Consider the following 9,089-nt stretch of genomic DNA (forward strand, 5'->3'; position numbering starts at 1 on the left):
CCGCCGGCCGCCAGCAGCCCGGCCGCGCCCACCCCCCCGAAAAAGCCGATTCCTCCTCTTCATCCTCCTCCTCCTCCTCCTCCTCATCCCGCTCTTCCTCCTCCTCGTGCCCCCCGCCCGTCTCCGCCCGGCCCCGCTCGCCTTCCTTGGATATTTATGATCCTTTCCACCCCACGGACGAGGAGAACCCGGCGGCGGCGGCGGCGGAATTCGGTTACGGCGCCGGCGCGGCCTCGTCTTCCTCGCCCGGCAAAGAGGCCGAAGGCCGGCAGGACCAGAAGTACGACCCCTTCGACCCCACCGGCTCCAACCCCAGCTCGTCGCGCAGCAGCCCCAGCCCCGAGGAGGAGGAGGACGAGGAGGAGGATGAGGACGAGGACGAAGACGAGGAGGAGGAAGAGGAGGAGGAGGAGGAGGAGGAGGAGGAGGAGGAGGAAGAGCAGGCGGCGCTGCCGGACGTGTCGCACAGCATCAGCCGCATCTCGGAGACCTTGGCCGGCATCTACGACGACAACAGCCTGAGCCAAGACTTCGAGAAAGATCCGGAGCCGGCGCCGCCCAAAACGCCGCCCAACGCGCCCGGCGCCGACTCCACGCTGCCCGAGGAGGAGGAGGACGACGAGGAGGAGGAGGAGGACGACGAGGAGGAGGAAGGCTCCTCGCCCCGCAACGCCGCCGCCGTGGAGGCGGAGCCGCGCCGCCGCGTCTTCGTGGTGGAGCTGGGCGGCAAAGGCGGCGCCGAGAGCGAGGCGCGCGCCAAGTTCGACGGCAAGCTCTCGCTGGAGGTGGTGACCGCCGGTAACGCCAAAGCGGCGACGGCGGCGACGGCGACGCAGCAACCGCGCGGCGCGGCCGGGGCGCCGAAAGCGGCGCGGCACCGCGGGCGGCGCGAGTGGGGCGCGCCGGGCGATTCGGAGATCGAGGAGGGCGAGATCGTGCAGCCCGAGGAGGAGCGCTTCAGCCCGCCGAGGATCTTCCGCGGCGGCGCCGGCAACGCCGCCGGCAACGCCGGCACCGGCACCGCCACCCGCGGCCGCGCGCCGGAGCCGCGGCCGGTGCGGCTGCCCGAGGGCGGCGACGATTTCCTGTCGCTGCACGCCGATTCGGACGAGGAGGCCGATTTCGGCGCCGAATCCCAACCGGATCCGCGGTGGAAAAGCGGCGGCGCCGGCTCCGGCGGCGGTTCCGACCTGCGGCGCAAAATCCTGAGCCAGCGGCGGCTCCGCGCGCCGCCCTCGCCGCGCTCGCCGTCGGCGGCGTCGCGGAAGAAGCCCAAGCGGTCCCGCGAGCGCGGCGGCGACGCCTGGGCCGCCGGCGGCGGCAAGAAAGCGCCGGAGCCGTCGCCGAAAGCGAAGGAGCGTCGGCACGGCGGCGGCGGCTCGCGGTCGCGCTCGCGCCGGCGCTCGTGGTCGCGGCGGTCGCGCTCGCGGGAGAAGCGCCGCCGGCGCCGCTCCGGCAGCTCCGGGCGCTCGCGGCACAAGGAGAAGCACCGCGGCGAGAAGAAGAAGAAGAAGCAGCGCTCGAGGTCGCGGGAGCGGCGCGGCTCCCGGCGCGACGCCGACGCCAAGGCGGAGAAGGGCGAGGCGGCGCGGCGGCGCCAGGCCCGCGCCGTGGTGCCGCCGTCGGTGCAGGAGCTGAACGACTCGGAGCTGTTCGCCATCAAGAGGACCATCACGGTGAGCCGGCGCGCCGGCGGCGCGGCCGAGCCCAAGCGCGAGGTGCTCTACGACTCGGAGGGGCTGAGCTTCGAAGGCGGCTCCGACCGCGAGCACGCCGAGCCGCCGGCGCGCCAAGCCGAGGCGCGGCCCGCGCCCGCCGAGCCCGCCAAGAAGGACAAGGAGAGGAAGCGCGGCCGCGCCGAGGAGCGCCCGGCGGCCAGGGAGAAATACAAGAAGAAATTCAAGGATTACGCCGAGCCGGCGCCGGCCGAGCCGGCGAAAAACAAGGAGAAACAACGGGAAAAAAGCGGGCGGAAAAGCAAAAGCGGGCACGGCAAGGACGGCGCGGAAACGGCGGCGCCCAAACCGCCGGCGTCGGCGGCGGCGCCGAGGAAGGTGAAGCTGCAATCCAAGGTGTCGGTGTTGATCCGCGAGGGCGTCAGCTCCACCACGACGTCCGGCAAGGACGGCGGCATCGGGGTGAAATTCGCCCGCGACGCCGAAAACCGCGCGGCGTTCCTCAAGGCCGAGGAGAAGGCGGAGAAAGGAACGGCCAAAAACGAGGCGGGCGCCAAAGCGCGCAAAGCCAAACCCGCCAAAACCAAGGGCGCGGCCAAGAAGGTGAAGATGAAAACCAAGGGTGAAGCGCGCAAGAAGAGGAAAACCAAAACCAAGAGCGGCGGCACCGGCGGCACCGGCGCGGCGCTGAAGAAATCCAAGGCCGACAGCTGCAGCCAAAGCGCCGCCTCCCCTCCTCTCCGCCTGCCCCCCAAAACCGACCCAACGTGGTCCGGCTCGGAGAAATCCGCCGGGGGAACCCCAAAACTTCCCAGCCCCGTCTCGGCGGCGGCGGCGGCGGCGCCGAAATGCGGCGCGGCGGAGCGGGAGCTGACGCCGGATTCGCAGACGGTGGACAGCAGCTGCAAGACCCCCGAGGTTTCGTTCCTGAGCGAGGAGGGAGCCCCAAAAATGGAGGGGACGGGAGAGGGGGACCCCCAGAGTCGAGGGGAGCCCGAGGCCGACAGCCGGAGCGAGGGGAAGGACGACGGCGGCGGAGCGGCGCCGGCACCGGCAACACCGGCGGCACCGGCAACACCGGCACCGGCGCCGGGGTGGAGCCTCCAGGGCGGCGTGGACTGCGCCGCCAGCGGCGTCCTGGCGCGTGGGTTTGGGGGTTTTTGGGGGGTTTGGGGGGTTTGGGGGGTTTTGGGGGTTTTTTGGGGTTTTTTGGGGTTTTTTGGGGGTTTTTTGGGGTTTTTTAGGGGGGTTTTGGGGGGGGTTTGGGGTTTTTTTGGGGTTTTTTAGGGGGGTTTGGGGGGCTTTTGGGGTTTTTTAAGGGTTTTTTGGGGGGTTTTTAGGGGGTTTTGGGGGGGTTTGGGGTTTTTTGGGTTTTTTTAGGGGGGGTTTGGGGGTGTTTGGGGTTTTTTAGGGGATTTTTGGGCGGGTTTGTGGGTTTTTTGGGTGTTTTTAGGGGGGGTTTGGGGGGGTCTGTGGGTTTTTTGGGTTTTTTAAGGGGGGGTTGGGGTTTTTTTAGGGGGGTTTTTGGGGGGTTTGGGGTTTTTTAGGGGGGTTTTAGCGGGATTTGGGGGTTTTTTTGGGGTGTTTGGGGTTTTTTTAGGGGGGTTTGGGGGTGTTTGGGGTTTTTTGGGTTTTTTTTAGGGGGGTTTTGGTGGGGTTTGGGGGTTTTTTGGGGTTTTTTAGGGGGGATTTGGGGGGATTTTGGGGATTTTTTGGGTTTTTTAGGGGGGGTTTTGGGGGTTTTTTGGGGTTTTTTGGGGTTTTTTAGGGGGGTTTTGGGGGGGTTTGGGGTTTTTTTGGGGTTTTTTAGGGGGGTTTTGGTGGGGTTTGGGGGTTTTTTGGGTTTTTTTAGGGGGGGTTTGGGGTTTTTTGGGTTTTTTTAGGGGGTTTTGGGGGGGTTTTTGGGGGATTTGGGGTTTTTTGGGGGTTTTTTAGGGTTTTTTTGGGGTTTTTTGGGTTTTTTTGGGGGGTTTGTGGGTTTTTTGGGGGGATTTTGGGGGTTTTTTAGGTTTTTTTAGGGGTTTTGGGGGGGTTTGTGGGTTTTTTGGGGTGGATTTTGGGGTTTTTTGGGATTTTTTAGGGGGGGTTTGGGGGGGTTTGTGGGTTTTTGGGTTTTTTAAGGGGGGTTTGGGGATTTGGGGGTTTTTTGGGTTTTTTTAGGGGGGTTTTGGGTGGGGGGTTTGGGTTTTTTTGGGTTTTTTGGGAGATTTTGGGGATTTTTTGGGGGGGTTTTTGGGGTTTTTTGGGGGGTTTGGGTTTTGGGGGATTTTTTTGGGGTGGTTTTGGGGGTGTTTGGGGTTCTTTTAGGGGGGGGTTGGGGGTTTTTTGGGGGGATTTTGGGGGTTTTTTGGGTTTTTTAAGGGGGGGTTTGGGGTTTTTTGGGGTTTTTTAGGGGGTTTTTGGGGGGGTTTGGGGGGGTTTTGGGTTTTTTAAGGGGGGTTTTGGGGGGGGGTTTGGGGTTTTTTGGGAGATTTTGGGGATTTTTTTGGGGGGGTTTTTGGGGTTTTTTGGAGGGTTTGGGTTTTGGGGGGGTTATTGAGGTTTTTTGGGGGGGTTTGTGGGTTTTTTTGGGAGATTTTGGGGCTAATGGGTTTTTGGGATATTTCGGGGTATTTTTGGGTGTTTTTGGGGTATTTTTTGGGTGTTTAGGGGTATTTTTGTGGTACTTTTGGGGTATTTTTGGGGTGATTTTGGGGGTAACGGGTTTTTGGGATATTTCGGGGTATTTTCGGGGTGATTTTGGGGGTAACGGGTTTTTGGGATATTTTGGGGTATTTTTAGGGTGATTTTGGGGGTAATGGGGTTTTTTGGGTATTTTCGGGGTGATTTTGGGGGTAACGGGTTTTTGGGATATTTTGGAGTATTTTTTTGATATTTTTTGGGTATTTTTGGGTATTTTTGTGGTACTTTTGTGGTATTTTTGGGGTGATTTTGGGTGTAACGGGTTTTTGGGATATTTCGGGGTATTTTTGGGGTGATTTTGGGGGTTTTTTGGGATATTTTGGGGTATTTTGTGGTATTTTCGGGGTGGTTTCGGGGCGGTTTTGGGGGTAACGGGTTTTTGGGATATTTCGGGGTGTTTTCGGGGTGATTTTGGGGGTAACGGGTTTTTGGGATATTTCGGGGTATTTTTGGGGTGATTTTGGGGTTTTTTGGGATATTTCAGGGTATTTTTGGGGTGATTTTGGGGGTAACGGGGATTTTTGGGATATTTCAGGGTATTTTTGGGGTGATTTTGGGGTTTTTTGGGATATTTCGGGGTATTTTCGGGGTGATTTTGGGGTTTTTTGGGATATTTCGGGGTATTTTTGGGGTGATTTTGGGGTTTTTTGGGATATTTCGGGGTATTTTTGGGGTGATTTTGGGGTTTTTGGGATATTTCGGGGTATTTTCGGGGTGATTTTGGGGTTTTTTGGGATATTTCGGGGTATTTTTGGGGTGATTTTGGGGTTTTTTGGGATATTTCGGGGTATTTTTGGGGTGATTTTGGGGGTAACGGGTTTTTGGGATATTTCAGGGTATTTTCGGGGTGATTTTGGGGTTTTTTGGGATATTTTGGGGTATTTTTGTGGTATTTTTGTGGTATTTTCGGGGTGGTTTCAGGGTGATTTTGGGGGTAACGGGGATTTTTGGGATATTTCGGGGTATTTTTGGGGTGATTTTGGGGATTTTTGGGATATTTTGGGGTATTTTTGTGGTACTTTCGGGGTGGTTTTGGGGTGATTTTGGGGGTAATGGGTTTTTGGGATATTTCGGGGTATTTTCGGGGTGATTTGGGGGTTTTTTGGGATATTTCAGGGTATTTTTGGGGTGATTTTGGGGTTTTTTGGGATATTTCAGGGTATTTTTGGGGTGATTTTGGGGGTAACGGGTTTTTGGGATATTTCGGGGTATTTTTGGGGTGATTTTGGGGTTTTTTGGGATATTTCAGGGTATTTTGGGGTGATTTTGGGGGTAACGGGGATTTTTGGGATATTTCAGGGTATTTTTGGGGTGATTTTGGGGTTTTTTGGGATATTTCGGGGTATTTTCGGGGTGATTTTGGGTGTAACGGGTTTTTGGGATATTTCAGGGTGTTTTCGGGGTGATTTTGGGGTTTTTTGGGATATTTTGGGGTATTTTTGTGGTATTTCTGTGGTATTTTCGGGGTGGTTTCAGGGTGATTTTGGGGGTAACAGGTTTTTGGGATATTTCGGGGTATTTTCGGGGTGATTTGGGGGTTTTTTGGGATATTTCGGGGTATTTTTGGGGTGATTTTGGGGTTTTTTGGGATATTTCGGGGTATTTTTGGGGTGATTTTGGGGGTTTTTTGGGATATTTTGGGGTATTTTTGTGGTATTTTCGGGGCGATTTTTGGGGGTAACGGTTTTTTGGGATATTTCGGGGTATTTTTGGGGTGATTTTGGGGTTTTTGGGATATTTTGGGGTATTTTTGGGGGGATTTTGGGGTATTTCGGGGTATTTTCGGGGTGATTTTGGGGTTTTTTGGGATATTTTGGGGTATTTTTGGGGGGATTTTGGGGTATTTCGGGGTGTTTTCGGGGTGATTTTGGGGTAACGGGGATTTTTGGGGCGCCCCTCTCCCCAGTGACGGCGCTGCTGTTCAAGATGGAGGAGGCCAACCTGGCCAGCCGGGCCAAGGCCCAGGAGCTGATCCAGGCCACCAACCAGGTGGGACACGGGGCACCCCGAAATTTGGGGGGGACCCCGAAACTGGGAGGGTGCGGTGACCCCGAAATTGGGGGGGGGGGGACCCCAAAATTTGGGGGGAGACCCCGAAATTGGGGGGGGGGACCCCAAAATTTGGGGGGAGACCCCGAAATTTGGGGGGGGGACCCCAAAATTTGGGGGGGGGACCCCGAAATTTGGGGGGGCACACCGAAATTTGGGGGGGGGACCCCGAAATCTGGGGGGGCACCCCGAAATTTGGGGTGGGGACCACGAAATTTGGGGGGACCCCGAAATTTGGGGGGGAACCCCGAAATCTGGGGGGGGACCCCGAAATTTGGGGGGGGACCCCGAAATTTTGGGGGGTACCCCGAAATCTGGGGGGGGACCCCGAAATTTGGGGGGGGACCCCGAAATTTGGGGGGGGGGACCCCGAAATTTGGGGGGGGACCCCGAAATCTGGGGGGGCACCCCGAAATTTGGGGTGGGGACCACGAAATTTGGGGGGGGGCACCCCGAAATTTGGGGGGGACCCCGAAATTTGGGGGGGGGCACCCCGAAATTTGGGGTGGGGGACCCCAAAATTTGGGGGGCATCCCGAAATTTGGGGGGGACCCCGAAATTTGGGGGGGACCCCGAAATTTGGCGGGGGGAACTCGAAATTAGGGGGGGGCACCCCGAAATTTGGGGGGGGACCCCGAAATTTGGGGGGGGACCCCGAAATTTGGGGGGGAGACCCCAAAATTTGGGGGGGCACCCCGAAATTTGGGGGGGACCCCGAAATTTGGGGGGGCACCCCGAAATTTGGGGGGGGAACCCCGAAATTTGGGGGGGAACCCCGAAATTTGGGGTGGGGACCCCGAAATTTGGCGGGGGGACCCCGAAATTTGGGGGGGGGGCACCCCGAAATTTGGGGGGGAACCCCGAAATTTGGGGGGGGGACCCTGAAATTTGGGGGGGCACCCCGAAATTTGGGGGGAGACCCCGAAATTTGGGTGGGGAACCCCAAAATTTGGGGGGGACCCCGAAATTTGGGGGGGCACCCGAAATTTGGGGGGGGGGACCTCGAAATTTGGGGGGGACCCCGAAATTTGGGGGGGGGACCCCAAAATTTGGGGGGGGAGACCCCGAAATTTGGGGGGAGACCCCGAAATTTGGGGGGGGGACCCCGAAATTTGGGGGGGGACCCCGAAATTTGGGGGGACCCCGAAATTTGGGGGGGGCACCCCGAAATTTGGGGGGGGACCCCGAAGTTTGGGAGGGGGACCCCGAAATTTGGGGGGGACCCCGAAATTTGGGGGGGGGGACCCCGAAATTTGGGGGGGGGACCCCGAAATTTGAGGGGGGAACCCCGAAATTTGGGGGGGGGACCCCGAAATTTGGGGGGGGACCCCAAAATTTGGGGGGGGGGACCCCGAAATTTGGGGGGGGGACCTCGAAATTTTGGGGGGGACCCCGAAATTTGGGGGGGACCCCGAAATTTGGGGGAGACCCCGAAATTCGGGGGGGGACCCCGAAATTTTGGGGGGCACCCCGAAATCTGGGGGGGGACCCCGAAATTTGGGTGGGAGACCCCGAAATTTGGGGGGGGAACCTGAAATTTGGGGGGGCACCCCGAAATTTGGGGGGGGGACCCCGAAAATGACCTGGGATACCCCAAAATGGGGGTGGGGACCCCAAAAATTAATAGGGACACCCTAAAATGGGGGTGGGGACCCCAAAAATGGGTTGGGGGACCCCAAAAAGGAACAAGGGCAGCTCAAAATGAGGGTGGGGACCCCAAAAATGACCTGGGATGCCCCAAAATGGGGGTGGGGACCCCCAAAAAGCACCGAGGACCCCCCAGAATGGGGATGGGGACCCCCAAAAAGGACCAAGGACACCCCAAAATGGGGATGGGGACCCCCAAAATGAATAGGGACACCCCAAAATGAGGGTGGGGACCCCACCCCCAGAAAATTAATAAGGACACCCCAAAATGAAGGTGGGGACCCCAAAAACGACCAGGGATCCCCCAAAATGGGGATGGGGACCCCAAAAAGGACCAAGGATACCCCAAAATGGGGGTGAGGACCCCAAAATGAATAGGGACACCCCAAAATGGGGGTGGGGACATCCAAAATGGGGATGGGGACCCCAAAAACACCGAGGACCCCCCAAAATGGGGGTGGGGACCCCCAAAAATGACCAGGGATACCCCAGAATGAGGGTGGGGACATCCAAAATGGGGATGGGGACCCCAAAATGGGGATGGAGACCCCCAAAAAGGACCAAGGACACCCCAAAATGGGGGTGGGGACCCCCAAAATGAATAGGGACACCCCAAAATGAGGGTGGGGACATCCAAAATGGGGATGGGGACCCCGAAAACAGGTTGGGGGACCCCAAAAGAAAACAAAACAACCCATAATTTTTTAAATTTTTTTTTTTTTTGAATTTTTTTTTTGGCAGATCCTGAGCCAGAGCAAGGCGGCCCCTCCCCCCCTGGGCCCCGCCCAGCCCCCCCCCGCCCCCCCGGGCCCCCCCCAGGGCCCCCCCCCGTACCTGCTGCCCCTCGGGGGGGGGACCCCCCGCGCCCCCCACCCCCGCCCTGCCCGGCCCGGGGGGGGCGGCCGGAGCCCCCCTGTACGGGGGGGACAGGAGGGACGGCGAGGGCAGAGGGGACAGCGACAAGGTGCGGGGACAGCGGGGGGACACTGGGGACATTTGGGGGGGTTGGGGACACTGGGGGGATTTGGGACATCA

At 58.8% G+C, this 9,089-nt stretch overlaps 1 long non-coding RNA gene across 1 annotated transcript; it reads left to right on the forward strand.

Moving 5' to 3' along the window:
* The first annotated feature begins 2,737 nt into the window (after positions 1 to 2,737).
* Positions 2,738 to 8,825, forward strand: LOC144248142 (uncharacterized). The gene is made up of 3 exons (XR_013341529.1): positions 2,738 to 2,820; positions 6,265 to 6,347; positions 8,796 to 8,825. It is a non-coding gene; the product is annotated as an uncharacterized LOC144248142 (long non-coding RNA).
* The last annotated feature ends 264 nt before the right edge of the window (positions 8,826 to 9,089 follow it).

Source organism: Lonchura striata, chromosome 38 (genome assembly GCF_046129695.1).
Source record: "Lonchura striata isolate bLonStr1 chromosome 38, bLonStr1.mat, whole genome shotgun sequence".
NCBI classification, from domain to species: domain Eukaryota; kingdom Metazoa; phylum Chordata; class Aves; order Passeriformes; family Estrildidae; genus Lonchura; species Lonchura striata.